The 27642-nt window shown below is 43.0% G+C and overlaps 1 protein-coding gene across 4 annotated transcripts in view; it reads left to right on the forward strand.

The window, feature by feature from the left end:
* The first annotated feature begins 1027 nt into the window (after window positions 1-1027).
* The window catches only part of LOC144474898 (uncharacterized), a 50794-nt gene continuing 24179 nt past the window's right edge, over window positions 1028-27642 (forward strand). For 3 of the 4 annotated variants that reach the window (XM_078190275.1, XM_078190278.1, XM_078190279.1), the window contains exon 1: window positions 1028-1465. The gene's annotated coding sequence lies outside the window, so the exon portion shown is untranslated. Of the gene's footprint in view, window positions 1466-16419; window positions 16519-27642 lie in introns of those variants that run through there. The other variant, XM_078190277.1, reaches the window with a different exon arrangement.

Here is a 27642-nt window from a genome sequence, read left to right on the forward strand (position 1 = left end):
TGTGCGGAAGGCGCGTTACACGAAAGTATTGCGGTTTACGAACGGGGAACAATGAGGCAACGAGAGTCTCCTTAAATTATTTTTATCACCGTTTCGAAAGGGTTGGATATATTCTTTTGTATATCGCGGATAATAGGACAGGGCCGTTTAACCGACCGTTCGCGGCGATTTCCTTATGCAAATTTCAAGGGTGCATTTATCGTGGCTTCGATTGATTTCCACCGCGGCACACGCACGAACAGATCAATATATTTAATAATTTCTCACAACAGCATCAACCCGTTCTCAATAATTCTGAAGTGGACAGCCACGAGTGGCTGCTCCGCTCTATGTGGTAGCATTTATCGAAACCCCAATTGTTCCACGATTTCATCATTTCTGTTTGGAGTGCTTTCGTACGCCTCGTAATCAATGACGAAGCGACAAAGGGTACGGTTCTTTAATTTTCATTTAATTAATAAACCTACCCAGAGGTATTCTCGCATCCTCAACGATCGTAAAAAAGATCGTAGCACAATCTTAACAATTTTAGAAAACTACACCATCAATACATTCACAGACAAGTCAATCGTTTCAACTGCGCCCCCGTAAAACCATACAGCAAATATAATTCCAGGATAGTTGCAATCCACCCTGGTCCCATGTGTAATACAATCACCCAGAATAATTGCAAATATAATCCCACAGAATTTGATCGAAATCATTTAATATAGACGTACTCAGAAACGAATTAATTTGAATTAATTACTCTAATACACTTTCGATATTCCACCCTCCAGCAACGGGGACTGAAACCAGGTAATAATCTTCCCTCGCGGTGTACAACCCAGAACAGCGTGCAAGCTCGCGAAAACCAGAGTTTCGAGTGACAGTTTCCGATTGTTCTCGGCGGACGGTTTGAAAGATGGCGGGTCGAGGGTAGCCCGGTGGCCCGTTAGCGGCGTCGTGCACCCCTGGTGTCCATTGGTTCGTGGGTAAGGGTGGCGAGTGCGCGTTCGAAAGACAGCGAGCATGAGTAGGACGTGGGTCGCCGTGCGTCGGTGCAGAGGGCCGAGAGAGCGTGTCTCCTGCGGAACACAGCTGGCACGGACCGTCAAGATGTAAGCTGTCGGCAGAGAGACGTGTCCACGGTAGCCGCTGGCCCAGGCCGAGAGAACGTGCACGAGAGAGAGAAATAGAGAGAGAGAGAGAGAGAGAGAGAGAGAGGGAGAGAGAGAGACTGGCGAGAGAAAAGATTGGAAGAAGGAGAGGAGTGAAGAAATCGTGCAGAAGAGAGAAGAAACGACGGGGAAAAAAGCAGCAGCTTTTGGGAGAAGAAGACGTCGACGTCGAGGAAGAAGAGGCGAAAGTGGTGGCGCGGAGCAACGACGGGCGATCAAACTGGGCCGATCGGAGAGGATGGTGTAGCGGGAACCTGGGGGATCGATTGCTTCCCGATAGTTGGCATGGAGGACACGGCACTGGGGTAAGTGAGACACCGGGGGTTGTTCCCGTGGTCCGCTTAAAGGGGTGCGTACCGTGGCACTCGCCAGGATTCGGCGATCGATCGCGGCCAGATCCGCGCGATCTATCCTGTGCCACTCGGTGATTAAATGTGACTAGGATTCATCGGCAAGTGTTTGTTAATCGATATCGTGTCGGCCGCCCCTGTCACACGGCTCCAACCGTTGCCCTCCTCGTGAAAATCACTCTCACCCCCGATCGACGGACGAGATGCCCCTGTGGCCTCGTTTCCACCAATCTCCGTACCTACGCGGACTCCGATCCGGCCCGAACCGGCCCGATCTCTCCTATACGAGCAAATGCCCGCGCCAGTGACCCATTGTCTTTCGCCTTTGTTGGTCCCCGCTGTCGGCGACGCTCGGCTGGGTCCTATATATTCTCCTTTTTAAACGAACACGCTCACCTGGAGTCCATTCAGGAGCCGACCGTCCGACGATGCTTCGCGCGTCGCGACGCCGTGCTCGCCTAATCTCCGTGCGATCTTAACCCTTGCATGGTGCTCGGTATGGCAGTGCCACGGTCGGGCTCTTTCTGCTCGAGAGCGTGCAGAGGTTCGGCGTAATGGGTTCACTTTCGAGTAGGATTACGTGAAAACAGTTACGCCAATGGCACAGATTTTTCTATGGGAATCTTGCATGCTACCGAATCACGTTGCTTTCGCTTTCGGACGAGCAGCGGTCGAGTCGCCGGAACAAGATCGGAAAGGGTTCATCGTTTTAGGATTCACAGTTCTCGCAGGGCAATTGATTTCTTTCTGCTGTCTCGTGTTCGGCTAAGACAATTTATTTTTACGTGCTTCGATATCTTAACTCTCGAATTAATTTTGGAATTATTAATTTTGGATATATCAGTTCAGTCTGCAGACGCAACGCTCGAAGACAATTTTAATTAAGATCTTCATCTATCTTGCTCGGCGAAGATAATTCTCCCTATTTGCTACACTCGGTTTAGCAATCTTATCAAACGTATCATCAACAAGTAGAATATTTTAGAGCAATTTCCTTCAGCACTCCCATCTGGGTCATTACACAAACCACGTCCCCGTTGAAACTTTTATTTCGCCGATGCTCGCCGTGAAAACTATTTCATCTGCAAAAATGTTACGCGGCTATAGGACACTGTGGAGTTTCCATAACCTCTTGTGTGTATATCAAAGATATAATTTGCGATTACTGAAATAATAACAAAATTACTTAATCTTGTCTCATTGAATATACAATTACCAATAAAAATTAAACGAAGATATTAATTCCATTTTTATCTAAATTTTCTGATTTATTATATTTATGTCAGTTCGCTATTTTCTGTCGTATGCACTAAATAAATAATATTATAATACAATGTGTTATATGCTTCAAAATATTAATTCCATTTTTATCTAAATTTTCTGATTCATTATATTTATATCAGTTCGCTATTTTCTGTCGTATGCGCTAAATAAATAATGGTATAATACAATGTGTTATATGCTTCGCTATGATATGTACTGTATATGTATAATATCAATTTCTTAACTTTTGTTGGTAAATGTATACTGCTAAAATGAATATTGCTGAAATTGTAAACGCTTGTTAATTTTTCACATGAAAATGACTGGTTTTAGCGCACCGTAAACCTAATTACTAAAATACAGCTTCAATATAGCGTGAACCCCCTGTCTGGCGTAGTACCGGTGTAAATTCAGTGTGAAACGTGGCACGAACGGTTCCCTTCGGATTATCAATACGCGGGATGAATTTTTAATCGGATATGGAAATTGTTTGAAGTGAGCTATTCATGGCAGAGTAATTGTGCAGCGAACCCGGTCGCGGAAGAAAGTGGGCATGGCAGGGGTCGGCCGTCTCGCCGCGAAACCCACCCCCATAGAATCTCTATCTCTGGTAGAACGTCGTGTCGCGTCGCGTCGCGTCGCGTCGCCCGATCCCGGGAAAATCTAAATGTAAATCGCGAAGATCCGCGAACGAGATAAACGGGGAGCTTCCGTGCGTCGTTATCGGGACGCTTATTGAATGAGGGAACGCTGGGAAATCGCCGGTGGATTTTTCTCTCCGCTCACCGCGGGACAGAGTCGTCGTTCTGACCTGTCTCGTTGTTTTTGTATGCCCAGCCATTTTCTATCCCGAACACCGCGAGGATTGTCTCTCCGTCGTGTTTCCGCTCGACGCATTTGTTTGAACGATGGAGCTGTGAACATTGCATGGTTAACGGAGCCAAAGTATAAACGTTGAAGGATATCGAACGTTCGCAAAGGCGAAGAAGCGGAAGAAGCACCCTTTAAATCGGATTATTTAGAGCCATTAAAACAAATTGGAAACAACAATTTTGCGGAAAGTATCGCAAACCGGATCGTCGTTATATAGGTGCTTGAATAAATGTTGATCTCGTATTAAAATGCCGTGGGACGACGGTGCCCGCCGCGGAATTGCTGCGAGCTTCGTGCGTTCGCAGATCATTATCCTCTTCGCTGTCATTTCTTTTAAACGAGTCCAACCAACCCGCCTATATAATTACCAGCTTAATATTTTATTTCGTCGTCTAGACTCGCTTGATCGTTATCCTGTTCCGCGCGGAACTTTCGCTGTGTGACAAAGTAATCCCGCTGGTTACTACTCTTTAAAGAGCGCGATATACGCCTGCTATTGAAAGGTCGATAAAACGACGAAGACTAATCGTAGATCGAGTTTCAAGGTGTCGTTGCAAAGGGGCGGCTTCGGACTTCGGTTCTATGGTGGACTGGTTTTCTGAACAAATTGTCGATCGTCATCGGCGTTTTACTTCCGAACAAATATAATCTTTTCACGAAGAAAATTGTTTTAATCTGCTGTATCATGCAGAATTATTAGACGGCGAGATAGCTCACGGTCTTCGAAAGTATAGGCTCGAGGTATTAAAACGACCGCAAGATTACTATTACACAATTTTTGTTCGCAAAATGACAATAATTTTAACATCGCCAATTTTTGGTATTACCTGATGTTACACTGAAACTCGCGTCTCAAATTTTCGATCTGCTGCATCACGGAATAAGATCTCGGCAAAAAATGACTTACCCCATACGAAAGTAGAGGCTTCAAGCTTCAAAATGAGTCCATGATTCTGATCATACAATTTCTTCCTCCAAAATGACGATTATTTAAATATCGTCATTTACTAAAACTCGAAAAGATATCCTTTTTCCCGGTGCTAATTTGTCCTGTCCCCAGTTTCCAATGTGCTGTGACAATAAAAATTCACGTCGAAAAATCACGAGCGTTCAACGAACAGTAGAAGCATCAAGCTTTAAAACGAGCCTGGTCTTATCCCCGTGCAATACTTTTTCGCGAAGTTACAGCAGCTCGACCGTCGACGAGGTTTCGCGAAATCGAAAAATCGTTCAGATGCTTCGCGGGGCTGCAGCGTTGAAAAGATCACGGTCGTAGACGGCCGGAATCGGATTCCCGGATGGGAATCAAAATGATCCAGTCGAGGCCACTCGGTTCTAACGATTCTTCCACGGTAGGGGCCCTATGGGCGAATTAGACGTGACGAGGGTTTAAACGAGAACACGTAGGCCTCGGCAGAACGGCGGAAAGCGGCTCGGGCTCGGCTCGGGCTCGGCGTCGCCGGTCGTGTTCAAGCTTTCCGCGGGCTCGAAAACTGTAGGGGTCGGTTAGAGCCCTCAGGTAAATGGCACCTAACAACTTTTTCGCGCTCCGGGGGTAGAAGGTGCGACTCTATTAACGTTGGAACTCTTCCAACCGAGGACGTCCGCGTTGAACGGTCTCTCTCCCTCTCTCTCCCTCTCCCTCTCTCTCTCTCTTTAACGTTCTCTCGTCCCGACGGATCGACCTCGATCGACACTCGCGGAAACCCGTCCGGCAAAGAAACTCGGGGGAAACCGTTGCGTTTCGGGGGCAGAGACGACCCCCGGGGGTGGGTTACAAAGGCGATGGGGACGGACGATTGCCGCCACCAGACGCGCTCCACGCCAGAAAGATACCAGCACCGTTCCATAAGTTATACGCTCTTTCTTATCTGGCCTGCATAAATAATCGCGTCCGGTTTACGCTCCTTCTTTTAGCCGACAGGGCTGAGCTGACGTTCTAGATCGCCCGGGGCTTGTACCGCGCGTTCTCAGCTCGCATAATTTTACTTCCAGAATCTCTGCTTGGAATATTGCGGCCATCTCGCAATTTTAAGGAAGAAAGTTTAGACAGGAGGTGATCTTACAGTGTTCTCATCCTCGAAAATTATGGGATTTTGTTTAAAAAATTTCCACGTAGTCGATAGGGTTTGTCTCGGAGATTGTTCGCGACATGTTCGTCGGTAACGAAGTTGAGGCTGATTGGCCAGGGATCTGTACGCAGAGGGTTGTTTCTGGGGTACTGCATCGTTGCTAAGTAGGAATATTAATTGTGGTTAAAGATTTATGTAGTTTAACGCTACTGTTTATCCTTTCTGTTATTAATTTTTATTTGCATTGCATCTTTATTTTACATTAATTTCTTTTATTTCTTTTTGTGGTTATGTTCGGGTAATAAATATCGCGATCCATTCACGCGGTCTTTACGGTTTTTGACCAATATTAACCCATTCGTTGCCAAGGACGAGTATACTCGTCCTACTTTAAATATATTATAACATGCAGGCTTTTGAATTAGCAAATTTGTTGTGGCCAAAAAACATAAATATAAATATGTAAAAAAACTTGAAAAAATACTCCAAATAAAATTTTTTAGAAAAATAATACTTTATTTCTTATAGAGAATGATAAAATATAAATGATGAAATATAAATGGCAATAGGAATGACTTCATATAATTTAGGCGTGGCAGCGAATGGGTTAATGTTAACAAACCAATATTAATACAGACTGTGAATTAGCAAGTCAGCAGTTAAGTAAATAATTGATATAAATTCTTTCTGAATCTTATAATTAGACTACGAATCTTTATGAAAAATCAGAATTTTCTACGACGTTTTTAAGAAACAGAAACCATACAAAAATTTCTTTCCTCGAATAATTTTAACAACCCGAAAGGAACATATCAATATCTTTGAATTCTTTAAACTATTCTCCTATTCTATACTTCACTCGTTAATTTTAAACATGAATGCATAAAATGTTCTCGCTATAGTCATTAACAATTTGTAGTATTTAATATAAAAAGGCCAGCTACGAACGGTGCGCCGTCCGCAACCGCAGCGTGCTCCCCTTGCGCGGAACATCTCGGAATAAATTCCACCATGAATTTTCTTACAATTTCCATCGTTTTATTCGCTTCGTCTTGTAACCGAGCGATTTCTTGTAGAAAAGAAAGAGGAAGCGGTCTCTCCGGTGCAACGGAGCTCGCGAATGCATTTTCTATAGAAAAGATCGCGGCACAGGCCGAGGGGAACGCGCGCGTGCATAACTCCTGCACAGCGAGCCGTTTCTAAAAAGAAAATGGAGCACCGTTGTTCCCCCGATGCTCGATGCAGTTTCGCGATCAAAATGTAGAACAATTTAATTTTATCGGCCCGTCGAACGGAAAGGTCATAGTGCGCCCGAAGAATCGAAGACACATATTTCCTCGCGAGCGTGGGCGGTTTTTCGACGAACGAACGAACGAACGTTTCGCGGCCCGGGACATCGCGTTCTCTGTTGGAGGAACAGCGTGTCGGAAAAGGTTTTTTCGTTAAATGGCCGCTGTTTCCCGCCTCGCTCGGCTCAATGCCGTCGTCCCCGTCGCTCCAGATTCGCTGGGACGAAAAAAAAACGATACGAGTCTTTTGACGCGTCTTCGGACTTTCCGTCGAGAAGCTCGCGAAATCGCGGAAATGGCTGATGGGATCATGAGAGAGAGAAAGAGAGAGAGGGAGGGGGGGTTGGCTGTCAAGCCGAGGCTGCCGAGGTCCGATCGCGTCGGCGGGTTAAACGGAAACTTAAAGTTAGCTATCTGTAAGAATACCTATCGCCAGCCGTACTTTGGCCCACTTACGCTCGGATCATCCGGATCGATCGGCGGACGGAACGAGCACAGAAACGATCCTGCAAATGTGTCGGAAGGGTTAAGGCTCCCAGATCTGTCTCCGTGTACGCTGCGATGCCGGGCTGCGGGGTGGTTCGCGCACAGTTTCGAGACTGTTGTCGCACGGTGGTCCGGATCCGACAAAACATGAACTAAAACAATAGCCGTGTTATATGTAGGTTCTCCATTACAAACGGAACATTCTCAGAGGCATTTCGGGGCGTAGAATCCCCCGATGCTATTCTTTTGATAGACTCAAAAATCATCTCCATATTTAATGGGAACATTTTAGCATATACGAGGGTTCAACGCTAAAGCTACCGTGGTCAAACTACCGGTTTCTCAATTTAAAATTGCGGTAGCAATTAAGATAATTTCGTAGAAAATTAATGAATCAATTACATTGTTCGAACAACTACTATAATAAATCTATATCATAAATCTATATCATCAAATCTAAATCTATATCACTATAATAAATCTATAATAAATCTAAGTATATTGGATCTTTTCACTTTCATTAGACAATACACGTCGATCAATTTTATTGTTCGGTAATTTTAGTGTTAATTATGTGGATATGTTAAATTTTACGATATGTGTTAAATTTTACGATCTTTCACATTACCTTGGCAGATCTCCTTTTAAATTTTTAAAACGCAACTTCGTTTTCCTTGTATAGATTGATTCGAGTGATTCGTTTAATTACGTAACCGAGTAATTTTCCTTGTTGCCATAAGTCACCGCGAGGCAAAGTAATACATCTTAAAGCATACTTTTCCACAGTGCTTAACGCTACACTATTAAATTGCCACGCTATTTACAAAAGAATTTTCATACTATCAAATTTCTATTCGATGAATTACCAAATAATATATAAAAAATATTTTACAAGAATACACTACCAAATTCATCGGTATGAAATAAAAACAACTACAACAAATGGAAATGTTTTGGTATTAAAACAGTCTCGACAGCAAGGGGCTATTAAAATCGCGAGCTGCGTTAAATATTCATACTTCGGAAGCCAAAACTGAACCGAACACTCTGCCTCCCGTTTAAAATCAGAATTTGCGATTTTGAATACACGATTGTTGAAAATAATTTTTTAAAACGTTTTCCCTTTAGTTCGCGTTTCGGTAAATCCGGATCGCTGTACGTCCGTGTCAGGCTGTTTAATTTTAGCGACGTGAAATAGGGATGTTCGAATAAATCGTTGTACTGTGTACTCGAGGATAAAGCTGTCGCTCGCCTTTGACCCGAGGGACCCGGAGCAGCCTATTCGATTCCCGTTTCTGCAGTTCCCTCGGCCCTGTACGTCTTCCAATTCACTTAGGGAACTTTCAGAAAATTTCTGCATGCTCCGGTTCGCACGGCAACCTTTAAAAAAAACTTCTTTAGAGTCATTTGGAAATATTGCATTTTCGTGGTCGAACATTTGCGTTGCGATGGAATCGAATATTTTATTATTCGCGTGGAATGAAGTTCTGCAAAAATCGTTTCATCATTTCCTTTGAGGACTGTGATTTGAAAAATATTAATATTTGTCGCCATAGCGATAAGGGGTTCTATATTTTATTAAAAAAAATTGCTGGTATAGAATTTGACTATGTGCACAATAAAAAATTAGGATGCATCGTTCTACTTACCTGTTATTTACTTTTTTGGTGAATAATCAAGTGTTCTGAAATAATTGCTTTTGATCAAAGAATTCTCGTCTGCAAAGGGTTCATTAGGCGAAGACTTTCAGAAGCAAAAATTCTTTCTTTCTAACCTGTTTTGAAATCTTCAATTTATTCTCAAAAATATCCTGAAATATCCCTCCATTTCGTAGATCGTGCACTCATTTGCGTTTTAATTGCCCAAGCTCCACGGTTCAATAACGAAAGTTATTATCGTCTACCCTAATAAAATACTCTTCCATCGTAAAGCAGCGCTGCGAACATTATCGCTGCCAGGATTACCAGAAGAATTAAAGAGTGGTCCATGATGCCTCCCTCCTAACCGAGGATCGTTTCAAAATAAATTTATTCGTTAATTTCCATTTTTATAACATCCGCGTTACCGTGACTCTCGTGAAACAGATCCACTCGACAGATGGTTTCAGCGCGAAAACAGCCATCAGCCAATGGGATTCTACGGAGTCGCATTCACGGTTCGCTGCAGTCGTACGCCGGGCAAGTTCAAAGGGTGTTTATCAAGGGGGAAATGCTAGATCCGGTGACCAATCGTAGATTCGCGGGCAACGGGAATCGATATGATCGCCGAAAGTGGTAACGCCCCGTCGCGATCGACCTCCGGACACAATGAAATCCATTTAAAGAATGAACAGAGTCCGGTTTCTGGAACTAGGCGCGGTTACGGTACCGCCGGGTCGGATCGCTGCCTTGAACTCGATTAATTAGCGCCGGCTAACCGCGCGAGTTCTCGGCTGCCGGGGAGGGTGGCGCGACGGCGCGCGGGGCGGGTTGCCGCGAATTAGGGCTCCGCGGTTCGTAAAAATAACAAAGCTAATTTTCCACCGCGCGATAAATATATCCGATCAATTGCACGGAACACGGCGGATCTGGTCGCTCTTCACCCACCCTCCACCCCCCCTTTGACGACTTTCGCCTCCTATTTTCGCCGCTACAACCCCGCCATCTCTTTTCACCTCGTTCTACTCTTCCGAACCAGGCAGCACAAGCAGCAGAGAAATCGCTAAACCGAGAGCGATAAAATTTTAAGTTCGAAATATGGTTCGAAGTAGTTTCTAACTTACAATAATGTACGAGCTGTCTCGGGAGTTTTCCTGAAAATTATCTTTTCTCAATGTTCGCCTGGAGCTTCTTTTTTCAAAGAACAATATTATTCTCTAAAATGTTGCAACTTGCACATCTCGCGGAAGGAACGAACTTTTTTAATTTTTAATTTCTAATTTTAATTTTTACGATTGTACGTATAGCATTGATTCAATTAATTCGCCTGGTTACAACTTAGTGTTAATAAATAGTGTTAATAAAATTAGTGAAATGTTCGATGCAAGTTAAAAGAATTAGTTAGCCTGCATTGAACACGATTTTATTAACCCGTTGCACTCGAAGCCATTTCAACTGCTAATCTGAAATAATCTTTCTGGCTTCCAGTGTTTCCACTTTATATAACAATATTCATTTTATGCGTATGAACATTAGTCTTGCGACTCGTACAACAGTAGCGCCTTTAACAATTTTTAAATTTAAGCTTCGGCGATACGTATTAAAAATAATTCTGGAACGTGCTGCAACAATTTTAATGGCGCCACTCGAGTGCAAAGGGTTGAGTTTGTTTCGTTTCATTTAATTCTTCGAATAAGCACGTATAAAAATGAGGTACAAGTTCTTGTGCAGTAACATTAATTTATAACCTCAATTACTATTAACCCTTTGCACTCGAGTGGTGACTCTGAGGCACCACTAAAATTGTTTCGTCACCTTTTAAAATAATTTTTATAGCGACAAAGTTTGATGTTAGAAAAATTTTTGGAAATGAAACTGTTAATATGAATCGCGAGAGTAAAATTGTTATATATAAAAAATGCGCTTTCGTAGCTTAACCCTCTTAGTGCCGGAGGGCCGATATATCGGCTCGCGCAGCACTGGCGAAAATTGCCTTATCCTTAAACCTTTCTTATTTATATAATTTCCAATAAATATAGAAAAATTGGCGTCGCTGTTCCATTCTCAATTTCGTCCTTAATACGCGGCTTTTTGCATTATGTAAATATTGCGTTTCGTTCGGTTTTTATGAGCCTTTCTCCAAATCCTAGTAAAACTGTGAAATTTGTCTTTTTCGTCCGGCACTAAGAGGGTTAAAATAGAAATACTGTACACTAGACAAATTATTTCAGATTTACAGTAAAAACGGCTTCGAGCGCAAAGGGTTAACCTATCGAAATGACTTGTACTAATATATATTCTCGGTAAAAATATGGTAAATATAAAATTGTACTAATACATATTCTCGGTAAAAATATTCTATTTTTAGGCTACGACGTTGTTAAGAAAAGCAATAACTGCAAGATACGCGTTTCGGTCACGGACTCGCGATCTCGGGCCTGTGCGGGCCGTGACGGTGGAGCGGAACGTGCGGACGCGGGCTGAATATGGATCGAGAGTGCATGGGTTTCGGTGTACGTTGCACACAAACGGGGATGAGGGGGGTGCGGGGCGTGGGTTTGTCCGGGGGTGGGGAATTAAAGTACGATACCGCGGCACGGCACGAGAGATCTTTCGAAGGGCGGCGGTCGATTAAGCCGCGAGCGAAACCGTTCCGTGAAAGAATCTCGCCGCGCGTCTTGCCCTCCGAATACTTTCGCTTTCCCGCGGGGAATTCCGCGACACGGGGGCGAGATGCAGTCTCCGCGTGCACGGTTCGATTGAAATACTTCGGAAACCTTGCGGATTTTTCCGCAAAGGGGTGGCAAGCGTCGTCGTCGTCGTCGTCGTCGACGTCGCCGCGTCGCGTCGGACCGCGGTCGCCGCTTTTCGATCATCAACGGTTCACCGGATGCCTCTTTCGGATCTGTAATCAAAGGATCTCGTCTATAATTCGCTCTGCCATGGAAATTTCACCGACCGCTTTATTGCCACTTGCAGCCGACGTTTTTGCGGCTATGCCGGCGAGAATCTTTCTGAATTTAGATCATTCGTTCGACCCTACCTCGGCGTCTCTTTGAAGTCCCGTGGGGGGTTTATCATGGTTTAAATATCGTTTACTAAATGTTGCTTTCGACGCGTTCACTGGCTAACTAGTATCGAAGAAATTATGAAATTCATTTCTTCTAAATAAATAAATAAATAACGATAAGCAAGGAATAACAAATACGTGTAAGATAATAAAGGAGAACACCCTTACCAGACGCGTCGTGGTGTTTGCCACGAGATGGCAGCCGCCGTGTTGAACCAGCTCGAGCAGCACTTAGAGTAACCAGATCTCTTTACCAACAAAAAAAGATATCAATCTATCAAGAATTTTTAGGAGACTTATATTGAGCCTAATTCGACCAGAGCTTGCCATTTCTCTGAAAATAACGCGGCTCGTTTTACGGCGGAGCTTACGGGGGATGTTAGTCGAAGGAACGCGAATCTACGTAAATTTGGAATATCGATCTGTCCGTGAGTTTGCAATCAAATGAATCGCCTGCTCGTTGAACGGAGTCAGGTCAGGCCATATAATTGGCGTGGGTGCTACCGTTGTAACTTCGACAAGTTTTTGCGGAGACTTCGTTCGGCCGTGTTGGATGGGAGCGATTCGATGTGCTCGATCGTTCGCGGCGGCGCCGATGAAAGTTATAAATCTGTTGGCATTCCGCGGGGCGGATCGTATTATAGGGGCACGTGTCAACAGAGGCACAGCATGTACGCGAGACGTTAGGAGACGGTGGATTGTATCTATTGTTTGCCGAGGCTCCGGACGGAAGCCACTCAAAGGCTTACCTCGGGGAAACAGCCCTCGATCCATTAGCCAACGGCGGCCCTTATTAATTACCCGTTTCGAACGAGATCTATCGGCTGTTATTTAACAGGTGCACGGGTCACGTCGAATTTCTATCTGGCGCACGGCGAGATCTGGAAAGCAAATGTTCCCAGCAGCGGCGACGACTTCAATTCCGTTTTAACGAATCGCCACGAATATCGAATAACCCGGCAGTCCCTTAAGGTAATTACTTAGTGCCTCGCGTGCCCCGTCTCTCGGAGATAGCCGGGGCGAAATCGTTTGAGCAGATTTGAACATTCATTTCGCGTACCCTAATGTAATTTAACGCGCCAGAGGCTGGTGTCTGCGAAACGCGAGATTAAGAGGACGCTCTATTGTTTCGTTGACTCCTTTGCCGTGCCAATTTATTCGCAATTACGATGATTAGGATCGTTTCGATTGCGATCGTACTTTAAAGAGAAAGAAAAGAAAATCTGTATTTTCCGTGCGCCTGCATTTACCCAAGTACTTAAATATCGATTAGAGCGGAGCATTTAGCCTGATTGAAAAGGAAGCAGCAAAAATTCTGCCTCTTTTCAGTGAAAATTCCTGAGACGGATCTTCATCATTATATTCGAGCTGATTTTTTCGCAGCTTTGCACAACGTTGCAAAACACGAAAATTACGCGACACTAAAATTGGGCATTATTTAAATTGAATAATATTATATTCACATTATAATACTTTATCAGTCATATATTGCTTTATTTATTTATTTATTTACTCGGGTAATTCATAAATGATACTAGCTATTTATTCAAAGAATTCTTCATTCGAATAACTCCTTACCCAAATAATTCTTTATTCGAATAATTCAAAAAACGTGAAATAAAACAGATCGATATATATATAGAAATAATCGATAAACTATGGGAAAACACTATATTAAAATAGAACAGAGCCTGGTCCTTTCAGATCCTTCGTCGTCATTCCCGTTTCGCTTCGTTCCAAGACGAATCCACGCAGCAGTCGTCGTCGCGGCGGTTCGTTACGGGCCTACTTAATTAGCTAAAGATTTAATTGGACTCCGCGAACTTGCGAATCGCGTTACAAACAATTGCGCGCTCCGACTCTCCGCTTTGTTTACCCCGGGGGTTGGATTTTCCGCCCCCTTAAGCTTCGCCGATTCGAATCCTCCGGTTCCCTCCTGCTACCGTTGCCAACGTCCGACCTTTGACGAAACTTATACTCCACTCTGTTACGCGATTTTTGTGTCAACGGGGTAGAGTTCGCGTCGCGTAATCTACGTCTGGTCGGAAGAGTCGATTTTTAGGCACCTGCGCGATTTTATTCTGTTGAAACGGAATAATTATTTCGCATCGATTTACTGCATGGTACATTAATTACTGTTGATTCGCGCAATATTATGCGCGATATCAATTTGCCGGAATTTACGCAATTTAATTGAATTTCATTAATTCAGTTATTCATTCATTTATTTTACAATATAAAACAGGATCATATAGTTAGACGGTCACGGGAAAAGTAAATTAGCAAATTAGGTAAACAGTTTTACGTAACCCTTTGCACTCGGAGCCATTTTAACTGTAAATCTTAAATAATTATTAATCAAAATAAATTTTTATGCATACAAAATTTATTCTTCTGACTCCTGCCAACAGTTTTACTACTTGATAATTTTTTAAATCTAAACCTTATTGCTACAAAAATTATTTTGCAACGTAATAATTTTAGTGGTGCCTCAGTGTCACCACTCGAGTGCAAAGGGTTAACTTAATTTTAAAGCTTTCCCGACCGGTCATTCGGTCGTGAAAATTTAGCTCGATGTTAAATTTTCGTTTCCATTTCGATTTTATTTATTTTATTAATTGCATAATATCAACAGTAGATATCAATAATTATTGATTACCATGACAACCGATTCACAGGCTACCAATCGGGGGTAAAAGTCGATTTATAGGCTATCGGTCTTGGTAAAGTGTTAAAAATATAAAAGAATCCAGAAAATATCAGCAAATCTAATACTATTATAATTAAAATATCAGCAAAATTTACTTTCGTTACCTGAAACCGTCGTAATTATTGTTCTACATCCGACAGGTTTTCTCTCCGCTCTTGCAGATTCAATATCTCCAATTTTTCCCTGGCGGATTAAAAAACGCGTGCGCGCGTAATAGATTCCGTTCGCGGAGACGCGCGCTTTCGAAAAGTGCGATAAAATTGGCCGGGATCGTTCGTGGCCAGAAAAGCTCGTAAATATTATTATCGAGTGCCGCGACCCCGCGAACAAACATCGCGACGCGAGGCCGGAATTTCGAAAGTCGTCCGACGAAAAGGACGTTTATAAATACACGGTACGGTCTGGATAGCTGCGCGATCGTCGCCGGCTGCTCTAATATCCCGGATAAAAAGCTGGCTTTCCACTCCGGCGACGTGCACTCTCCTGTGGGAACGGCGCCGACGGTTCTCTTTGGTCTCCGCGAGACCCATCGATCCGCGCGCGTAGTTTCGCGAAACCGTCGGTATGTACGGCACACCGGGAGTATTTGTTCGCTGAAACATTCAGATTCCAAACACCGGTGTGCTAGCCGGCTCGCCGAATCTGCTACCAAGACAGACGCTCGGTGTCCGCCTAATTAAATTCCGTCTAGGTCTCGAACGAAAAGTAAATGCCGAACGTTAAGCGCGGTCGAGGATGAAACCGGCCGCCGATTTCTCTCTCCCCGCCCCTCGATCGGATACAATAATCGCGAACGGGATTCGCATTGCTATCGGACGACAGCAATTTTCAGCAAATAATTGCGACGTGACTGCCGCCGTCGCCGCGGTGTGTGTGTGTGTTATTTGTTCGATTATTGATTTGTTAATGGACGCCGGTGAAATAATTATTGCAGCGGTGAGAACGCGAGACGCGCGACGATTAAAATTGAATGCAACGCAAACACCAGTGAATAAACAACTAATTGTGCAGCGAGGCCCGCGTTGCCAATTGAAAGGCGCAGCTGCAGCTAATTATATTTATAAACAATCGACCGCGACGCGAGCGATCGCGTTAAAGTCCGACGTGTCGGCGAAGCGGCCGCGATTTAATAGTTGCGCCGTGTCTCGTGCGCTCGTTAATTGGCGTGCCTAGAAATTAGATTGGTAGGCACGTGAGTCACGGTGAATGCCAAGGTTGCCTTTTCGTTGCATCGCGGGGAGCGCGCCTTCGGATCGGCACCGATCGCCGGCGTTGACAGGTACAAGGAAACTATCGCGTGACTCGACGCGGAGAGAATCTCAGCCGGTCATACTTGGCGGCGCAACAGAATCACATGATTTTATTTTATCAATGATCTCGCGCGTAAATTCGAGGCTGACGCAACGAATATTTCCAGTGGCGTACCTACGCGAGCGTCGCTCGTACCTCGAAATGGTGTTCCGGCTCGCGAACAGCGACGCAGATGTTAGTCTCGTTGCCGGATACGCGGCCGCGAGTGCTGTGAATCGACTGCCGAACATGCTTCGTCGTCGTAACAAGTCGCGTTACCTGTGCGACGCACCTGTGCTGTGACCTGTTGAGATCACGGTGAGCTGCCAAACGCGACCGACATAGTCGACAGTCCGCTGATGATGCTGCCAATCGTCGATATCTCGTCGGCCGATCAATCAGCTTTCGGTGAAACGACAAACTGGGCCATTAGGCTTTCGCTGTTTCAACGCTGATTCTATCATCGATGGTCGAACGAACGGTTTTGCATTTTTTATCCCACAGTTGTTGACGTCATAAAACTGCTTCCATTTGTTGGATACATTTCTCTTTATTCTGATTATTGTTCAAATTGTGAAAAATTTTAATGAATTCCATTTTGTAATTCTTACGAGGCAATTTTTGTTACCTGTTTTTCGACCTCGGTTGGTTCAGCGTTAATTTTCGTCGAGCGGAGAACGAACGGCCTCTTGTTTCACTGCAGATGAAAATTAACATTTTTTAGTTTCATTCTACATCGTTCCATGGTTCTGCTGAAAACGAACGCTTAAATTTCGTTCCGCGTTGCTGTACCGGTTCGGCACTCATGGTGATTAACCCTTGGCTCTCGGAAAATTTGTTCTGACGTACCTACCTATCAGCAACAAAGTTGAATTGACCAATTGGTTTTGAAATTAAAAGAAACGAGATTGATTAAGAGGAATTATCAAACGAAGGATTTTGTGCTTCTATTCGTGTATTTTACACGATTATTTTACAGTATGTGAAAGAACAATAATGATCAATTAGAAGTACAAAGATTCGATAGAATATTAAATTAGATTCAATAGGATATTATATTAGATTTAATAGGATATTAAATTAGATTAAATAGAATATTAGGTTAGATTAAATTGAAAAAGGTGTACATTAGTAGGATTTGTTAATATTGAAAGAAGTAAAATTGATGAATAGGAATTATCGAATAAAAGATTTTGTACTTTCATTAATGTATTTTACACGATTACATCACAGTATGTAAAAGAACAATAATGGTTAATTGGAAGTATAAAGATTAAATAGAATGTTAAATTAAATTCAATAGGATATTATATTAGATTAAGTAGAATATTAAATTAGATTTAATAGGATATCAGATTAGATTAAATAGCATCGTAAATTAGATTCCATAGAAAAAGGTGTACATTAGTAGGATTCGCTTTCGCGGAAGTAGATACGGAGGGCGATGATCAGACACGTCGCCCTATTTCGACAGCGTCGATTCGGAAACCTGTGTCGCGGTCGATTATTTTCGAAACGGGGTCCAACAAACTTCGACGAAACGTCGGCTAACCGTCAACCGCGTTAAAATCATTATCGTTGAAGAGAATTTCTCGAGAAGTTCTTTGCCACGCAAATGCATAAACTTATTTCGCGATTCTCGAGCGGCAGAGAGTCGTCCACGAAAATCAGCCGGCAAGACAAACGTTTGCAACAAGCTAACGAACCATTTAGCAGCGACACAAGCCGGAGACGGTACGGTCGGCGCGTAATCGCGCGGCTCCTCCCGTCGAATCCACGTCGCGATTCCCGTCACAATGAAGTCGTCGTTAGCAGAAAAACCGATTACCGCGCGGGAACACAGTCCCCGTTGCATCGGGACGGCACACGGGCACCCGGTTTCGAGTGGCGCTTCATTCCCGCCGACAAAACAGTCTCTCCAGAACGAAGTTAGCCCGGCCGGTGCGCGACGCAAGAAGCGTCGTTAGCAAGGGAAAATTGTTCGCGGACCGTCCGCGAAAGAAAGCGACGCGTTCGGCGGCTTAACGGGTCAACGGCGAGAAAATCGCGGGCGTCGCGCGTTCGTTTCTCAGCTCGTCTCGCCGCTTGTTTAGCCGCGATTGATGGCCTGGATTTATTCGACCGATCGATCGTGGCCCACGCAACGCTGTCTCTCATCAACTACCTTGCTACTTGCGTTACGAAAATCTCGGAAATTCGGGATAACACGAAACAAATTATGTCTCGCGCATATTTTTATTTCTTTCTCTCGAGCTTTCATTATTCGAGCTTTTTAGTTGGCTGCATTTCATCCGTCTCTGCGAGAATGCTACGTTATTATTATTATTATCTTCTCTCGCCGTTATCGAGTTATTATTATCATTAAATACTTTACAGATTATATTATGGATGCGATCGGAAAAGGATTGATTATAAGAATTTTTAATGTAATTTAAATTGATTTGATTTGAATTAATTCTATTTAATTTCATTTCATTTCATTTCATTTAATTTCATTTCATTTCATTTAATTTCATTTCATTTATTTATTTATAAGAGTAAATACCTACACAACTGATATCGTAACATGGAAACTCATTAGTTATTGGATTATTTTGTGCCGATACTAGCAATTTCAGATTGAAATAACATCGCCCATTAAACCTAACAAACAGATGCACCAAGTAAATTCAATATCATTGGAAATATAACGACGATCTCGCGCAGATTATCATTAGACTGTGGATCTGTATGCATTCGTGGCAAAAATGTGTGGGTGTAATATGAAAAGAAGCTAAGAACGTTGATGAATAATTTTGCACCTATGAAAATTATTGAAGGAATAAACGAGCTTGTGCTTTGCTTTTGTATCTTGCAATTTAGGCAGAAAATTTATATTTTATATATATCTTGCAATTTAGGCAAAAAATTTATATTTTATATATATCTTGCAATTTAGGCAAAAAATTTATATTTTATATAAATATTGCACTCTACTTATTCTACTACAATGTACAATGATCTGATGTAACCATATAAGTTACACTGCTCGTGTGACGGTGAATCGTTAACAAATTTACTGTTAAATCCACGAAGGGATCGATTCTACATATAACAATTCCGAGTCAATAATAAATCAAAAACGAGAAAATTCAACTGACAGCGAACGGAAGAATATATTCCATAATTTTGCACCTATGAAAATGATTGAAGAAATAAACGAGCTTGTGCTTTGCTTCTATATCTTGCAATTTAGGCAGAAAATTTATATTTTATATAAATATTGCACTCTACTTATTCTACTACAATGTACAATGATCTGATGTAACCATATAAGTTACACTGCTCGTGGGACGGTAACAATTCCGAGTCAATAATAAATCAAAAACGATAAAATTCAGACTGACAGCGAACGGGAGAATATATTCCATAACCGACGCGATCGAGTCGAAACCTGTTATACACCGCCGTTAACGCCACCCCTGCGTGTCGGGCTAATCGACAGAGATACGTCTCTGCCAAAACGAAAATTAGAGAGGACCGGTACCGGTCGACTTATCGATTGCTCTTCGACAGAGAGCTGAAAAATCCCGTCGTTTTAGACCAGTTCCGGCGAGGATTACGCGGTTTAAAAACCCGACGCGTGGCGGGGATCAGTGAAAAATGTCCTGGAAACCGGACCTCCGCTGTTGGAGTCAGGTGTGGCACGGAGGGGTGTGGGTGGGGGTTAAAGTTAAGCGTGGCTAACGGTCGCGTAAATCGCGGGGAGCAGGAGGCCGCCGTGTCGTTTCATTATTCACCGTGCAACCCGCGGCTGTTCATTTTCTCGTGGGGGAACGATTATCGGTCGGCCAGAGCTCCTTCCCCGGTTTAAAAAAAGATAGCAATTGTGTGTCCGCGGCCGCGTCTACCGCCGCGTGCCCGTGTGTACGTACGAGCTCGCCGTCTAACCGCTAACAAGGCTCGTCTATTTATAGCGCGTCGTTGCCGTACAACGCTTCGAGAACAAGCGGAGAAGCCCCCGAAGCCTCGACAATTTTCCGATTTTCATCGCGGCGATCGGCTTCCCGCCGTTCCGTCGCAGCCGCGGACGGGGGTGCGCGGGGTGCTCTTTTCGGGGCAGCGATGCACCTGTCGAGTTGCACACAACCGATGCGGCGGAGCTTGAAAATAATAATAATATTTATTTGAAAGGTCAAGCCCTTTACAATACAGAGGTATATAGGTATACCTCCAACTTGTTGTGTTTTTTATGCATTCATGAGGGAAATCGATAGATAAAACAGATGACCGGAAAAGTATTTATTACCGAACTTACCGATTTTTGTTGTTCAGATTTTTGATTATTCGAAGTAGTTACGACGAAATTAAATTTATCATTTTATACAGTTATATTAAACCCGTTGCCGTATTTTGACGTGTCCGGCTGGTCATAGAGATTTTAATTAACCCTTTGGCTACGGCAGACTTTGGCACTCACCGTCCGTACGATAGACATGCATTTCGGAGGAAGTATATGAAAATATTCAATATACAGAATTCTATCACATTAAGCCAACGTTACTTGAAGTGAACATTAATTTTAAGATTTTTGGTACAATATTTAATAATCAAATTTAATAATAAACAAATTTAATACGAAACAGGCGAAATTTGATTTGGACGCCTATTGGCGCCCACAGTACCGGGAAACCAACATGTGTCGGACGCCAATAGGCGCCAACAGTAGTCAAAGGGTTAATAACGTGCTAAATGTTACTTTTATTCCGTTCTTTTAAGCCGGAATAAAATTCTGTCCTCTTGTCATCGGTATTTAATCATTCAAGTAAATGCAGAGAAACGCAACAGATATTCTTCCTTTTCTTTCTAAGAAACTATTACAATAGAAAGAGGGCTCATCCTTGTAACTACGAACAAAATAGTATGGCGAGGGTTTAATAATTTATCCGAAACTGAAAGATATTAACTATCAATTCCTAATTGGGCCAATCAAATTTCCAGTGTTTCCAATGTTCCAGATTTTCTACGATAACCGTAGACAATTTTTATTTTGATCCACTGTCTACTCGTTACTCTGCAAACTAATCGAACAGAAATTTGTTCACCGTTGTAAGGTTAAATCGACAAACATCCGGTAGAAATTTTAATCAAGCGAGTTCGATGGAGTCGGCAAAGAGCACCGATTTCGGCACTGTCTACACGACCGCTTTGAAGTTCCATACGACCTGCAAACGGCAGCAAGCGTTTCTGCTTCGACGTTGTAAGATTTAAGCGACTCGGGACGCGGGTGTTTTGCATTTACGGTTGGCCAGTGAATTTTATGCATTCATGGGAAAGCGAACGGGCGGAATACAAAATAGCGGGAACGCGGAGAGGAAACTTTAAAATCGAGCAGGACGGAACACGGGAACGTTGGATGTTCTCTTGTTGGTTCCGACGAGACGTGTAGAGTGATTTGGTTAACTTTCTGTCACGAGAGAGGGAAAGTGCTCTCGGAGTCCCGTCATCGATTGTCTTCCCCGGTGAAATTGGAGGCCGCGTTAAGAGCAGATCCCGCCGATAAGCGCGAGTGATTGCGCCGCTCCTCACCGTTTCGTCGTTATCGGGGTACGCAGCGTGAATCGCGACCGTCTCGGAGCTTTTCCGGCCCGCCATTAGTTTCTCTTGGCTGCTCTCCTCTATCTCGACGACCCTATTCTCTCTCTCTCTCTATTCCTCTATCAATTTCTCTCTCTCTCTCTCTCTCTCTCTCTCTATTCCTCTATCAATTTCTCTCTCTCTCTCTCTCTCTCTCTCTCTCTTTCTTCATATTTCTCTCTCGCACAGTCTTTCTCTTGCGTGCCATGTCCGATCCTTCTTCGGGAATAGACACTTCGCAGATATTGGCAGTATTCCATGCTCCTGCAGCCACTCCCACGCATTAACCATCGTCTGCCCAGCCCGCAGGAGTCGTTAAACCTCGTGGACTCGGTGAAAAATCAAGGACTTCCTAATCGATGACCGTAGCTTCTCGAAACGCACCACCGATCCCGCTAGAACAGTCGGCGGATGGTCTTCTTTAATCTGGGTGAGGTTACTCTCTTTAAAACGGCGCAGGTCTCGACCGTTTTGCGGCGGCCGCAGACCCATTCAAATCTATGTAAATCAATTTGATTTTACACGGTTTTCAAGCTGCTGCTGCTGCTTCTTCCAGTCGCTCTTAATCCTCTTATATCGGACTTAGCTTTTACGACGCGACGTTCAGCAACCTTGTAGTCGCTGGACTTTGCTGTTTCTGGATGTATTTTTTATTATAATGGGAAATCTTATCGACGTTAAATGCTGTCTTACGAACAGATTGTGGTTGTTTATGCGATTCAGAGTTGGACGGATTTTATTCGAATAACGAATAGAATTTTATTTGGAGAATTTATTCGAAAAAATTAATTCGATATATTATTCGAATAAAATTGAATTAGAATATTATTTCGTGTAAATACTTCGAATAAAATTGAATTAGAATATTATTTCGAGTAAATACTTCGAGTAAAATTGAATTAGAATATTATTTCGAGTAAATACTTCGAATAAAATTGAATTAGAATATTATTTCGAGTAAATGTTTCGAATAAAATTAAATTAAAATAATATTTCGAATAAATACTTGGAATAAAATTTGATCAGTGGAATTTACTCGACGTGTTATCCGAAGAAAATTTTATTCGAAGAATATATTCAGTATTTTATTCCGATAAAATTGTATTCATAGGATTTATTAGAAACGCAGTTAGAATGAAATTATATTCGTAGGATTGGTTCGAACGATGTCCAGCTGTGATGGAAACGCGTATTTCTTTTTTTAGAAAATAGGCATACCATGGGGACCTGACTTCAATTCAAACGTCCGAGAGCCATTCTTCAACTCTCTCGGTCCATTAGAACTTGAAACTCGACTCGCTGGATTCTACTCCGCCGCGGTCTCTCGCCGAATTTGATTATAAAAATGCAAATCTGCCGCGAACTTCCGCGGTCCGTTAACTACTTCGCCACTGTCGTTAACGATTCAGGAAACCTCGCCGGCTTCTCAGACAGTTTCACGAATTTTTAACACGCGAGAAAGGACGCCGAAGTGTCTTCGTCAACCCGACACTTGCCGAACGAGTTTTCGAAAGGTGCCTCGGCGACCATAAATATTCATGGGGATGTCAACCTTTTGATCTGTTTGCAAACAAGCTACGTTCCTCCGCAATCAACTTCATCCCGTCGACGAGGAGATTGAGCGAATTTAAAAAGATGTTAACGCCGCTTGAATTGATCGTGAAACGACATTTTTTACCGTGTGAAGATTAATTGAAACGGCATTGAGAAATCATTAATATCAATTCATAAGTCAAAGATTAGAGAAAAGGACTCAGTAGTGGATAAAATTCTTGCGATTCTGCAATCTCTTCGAATTGGGATATAAAATTTTAAGTTCAAGGAACCGGGACAAAGTTAGCTGGGAAAAGTTCGTAGGTGGACATAAAACATCTTCTCTATATATATAATATAATTCAAAGACGAACTATTTGGACGTAACCTTAAAATACTTTTAAAACTATATCTAAAGAAACAAAGTAATTCTGTTCCTTACCATCGATATTTAAATATTCGCGTAGATCTAAAACCGTAGAAAACACGAGGTTTCTTTTTCCTCGAAGAAATCGTCGCGATCGAAAAAGTTCCGATCGCAACTTTCCATAATTGGAAAGAATGTGGCACGTCACGAGGATAAGAGCGTGTAATAAAAGATCGAGCAATCTTCCTCGCGGGAGAATATTCTCTTAAATAACGTCGGATCATGGTACCAGCGGAACGTTCTAAAGACTGGAACGCGACGGCGGACTAAAGTGCATCCGCATTAAACGACGTTAATGCAGGTTCCGGCACGAGGGAGATCAGGATCGCTTTGGTGCGGCGAAACGTCGAACAGACGGGGAAAGACCGGACGGGGCTCGCGTCGTCGCGCGTTTTATCGGCGAAAATAAGGAAAAGGGGCGAGGAGAGAAGGGTTGCGCGGCAGGTGGGGGTGAGGGGCACGGGGCCGTGTCAGCTGTACAAAGCGGTCGGAGCGATACAAAGACCGTTTTAACGGGTCTAGACAAATGTAACCGAAAACAGGGGCCGCAGACCGTGAGCTAATCTCTTTGAGCCTGTCGCCCGGAAGAACAGGCGCCGCAAACACCGGGGCTCCGGGTTCCCCGGCATTTTTGAACGCCGCCCCGTCGCCGACCGATCCTGCGTCGCGCGCAACCTGACAACCTGCAAAACGTGCTCTCGTCCCCGAGTCGAACCGAACCACGAAATTGCGTTCCCAGTTTCCAAGCACGTTATCCCACTTCGACGAGAACCGATCGAGTAGTATAACTCCGCCGATCGGTGCACGGGAACCGGAAGATTCCGAGTTTATCGGCCGGCGAGCTCGCATTCCGCGTCGCTCCGCGCGTTCCCTGAAATTCCGCTCGTTTCAACGGCGATACTCCGGGTGAGAAAATCAGGCGAGTGTTCGTCCGTCGGCTCGTGTCGTTGGAAAAGGAGACGGTTTTGGGAAAGATTTTATTAGGACGACGGATGAATCGACGCTGTAGGATAAATAACTAATTGGACGAGAATTGATCTGGTTGCAAGTTTCTTCGAATAAAGAATTATTTAATCATTTTAACGCTAGATTTTCAGAGCACTAGAGACAGCTGTTTGTATTAACGCTTAGCACTCGCCGCCATCAGGGATGTTACCTACCAGCGTTTATAAACAATAATATTATTATATAGTATACGATATATATGTATATGTATATGCATATATAATATTGTTATAATAATATTCGATTTATATGACTTTGTAGACATCGAGGAATAGTTGCAAATCGCTAATAAACTTTAATGTTTAGTCATATACTAGAATTACGATGTCCCCTGAGAGGGGACAGCCGAGTGCAAAGGGTTAATTTGTAAAAGTAACGATAGAATATTTATTCTGATTTATTATTGTAAGTAATAACAGATATATTGAATAAATAGCTCACAAATGTATCGTTCAAATCTGAATAGCCTTAAATAGAGAAAATAGTCACTCGGGTATATCAATAGTTATTAAGGTGCACCTTAAATAGATAGAATAAAATTAATTAAAACAATTGAAATAATATATCTAACCAAAAATGATAGGTTCGAATAATTATCTTACAATGCCCAGTTCTGCAACAAACCTCACCTTTCGCTCCGCGTTTCTCCAATTTTTCGGTATTTTTCTCCTCGAGACGTGCAATATTTATGAAAACGTCGCATTTTCAACTTCGCGAATTTTTCCCATGCGAACTGCGAAACTACGTGGCATGAATTTCACCCGTCCTTTTATCATTCGGCTCGCCTCTCTCAAATACAACAGCGTACTTTTCGATAACGTTACGAATGTTTAAACGTGGTTCGAAAAGGTTCGAAGACATCGGCGTCGCGGCTTTCAACGTCCGCGATCAGCGTCGTTTTCGACGATTATGAATGGATGCTGACGAATCACTCGTTAATTGACTCCTTTAATTTTTCACATATTCATTCCCGTTCGAGCACCGTCATTGGAGCCCGCTTTTAAATGAAGCTCGGGTCAAACACGATATTCGATGCTCCTTGTAGTAAAAAGAAGAAAAACAAAAACGAGTAATCCAATCGTTCAGGTTCCAGTAGAGAAGAGCATTTTGAACGAACGAACAATTCGTTGAACGCGAACGTCACTCAATTTTGCAATTGGACGTTCCATCGCCGAATCCTCAACGTTCTCGACGCGGAGGATCGCATTTCATTAATTTAGTCGTAACATCGGTAGGATTTCCAGTAAACACGGATTTCAGCGTCCCACGTTATCAGCAGACGTCGAGTCGTGTTCGGAAATTAGTGCAGCGAGTACGTTTTTCCTGTCTATTGAAAACAAAATAATTCGTGCTGGAATATACTGCGTGTACAGAGTGTCCCGTTATTTATGGAATATTTCAGAAACTTTACTGAACCAAATACTTCTCCACATTCATAGGTCAAGGTTAGGTACTTTTATTTCTAGAAACGCAATGCAATAATTTTCTTGCAGAAACTGTCGAGCCACAGGAATTTCTATAAAAAGAATTATTGTAAAAATTACATCAATAAAGCTCGTGAAACTTGTAGAGAGAAAACGATTTTAATTTCTTTAATAAACTATGCTAAACATTCTGTTTGCTAAAGTAATGTTATTATTTATACATGGACCAACGTGGTAAAGTTGAGCTCCCCGGAAATACTCTATCTGCAAACGAACGATTACCGTCATATCACAGATACGTCTAAACTGGATAACATTTGTTAATAAAGTTCGCCAATATCTCGCAAAACAACAGAGATATTCGGGTTCAACCGGGACACCCCGTAGGTGTGTACACACCCCCCGGCAAACACGGTTTCGCCCTCTTTATTACGTTTCATACAAAATGAAAGCTCTAATAGCCACGAAAACCGATGGCGCCGAGATTGCGCGCCGTAGAATCGCGCTGTTTGATTACAAAAATAAATCCGCGCGAGCCCACGGCCGATTGGATTTCGGCTAAAAGAATCAGGGGCACTCGTTCGCCGGCGCGTTTTAATCGAACGCGTCGTTTTCCGGTTAGGGGGGTCGCGTTAACGAGCTACCGGCCGCGCGATTTTTGCGATTTAGTAACGAGCCCCGGCGATCCCATTTAATTAGCGATTAATTCGTCGGTTCGATTAATCGTGTCCCCCGCGGCCGATCGCCGACCAGGTCGAAACGTAAATCGTTCGCGAGTCAGCGAGCCGAATGGAAATCGGCGGAAACTTCGAGGACGGTCACGAAATCTATAACCGGGTGTCTCGGCTCGCAGCCAAATCCGGCGACTTTAAAGGATATTACCGCCCCGATGGATGGATCGCCTTTGCCGAAAGTTACGCGCCCGGCCTTCGCGCTTATTTGTCTACTTGTTTTAAGCCCGCGATACCGTTCGCTTTTTCGCGCGATTGCCAACGGTGGCACGAAGTTGATGCACCGTCGAACGGTGTAACGAGTACGTCGGTGAAAAAAAGAATCGAAAATCAATGTTCCATCGAAATGCAATTTCCACTGAAAGCTATATATTAATGGTATTAGTAACTGAATCGTATTTACATTCAGTAAAATTAATGCTTTAACATTATTCACATGAAATCGTGGACGAAATATATTGACGAATATACACGTGTAATAATATATTCAAACGGAAACAAATAGCAAGGAAAATAACAATTACGCTTGTTCATTTTAGCGTATTTCGACAGAATCGTTAATTAAAGATTTAGTTAACGTTAAATTTCTAGATTAATTTCAGTTAATACTGACAAATTCTAAAAACTAAAATATCTCGTGGAGGTGCACTCGGGAGCGGATAAAACGCGTACCGAATTAAACGGGGCAAGAGAAAAGGATGGAAAA

This window comes from Augochlora pura, chromosome 9 (assembly GCF_028453695.1).
Source record: "Augochlora pura isolate Apur16 chromosome 9, APUR_v2.2.1, whole genome shotgun sequence".
Lineage (NCBI taxonomy): Eukaryota > Metazoa > Arthropoda > Insecta > Hymenoptera > Halictidae > Augochlora > Augochlora pura.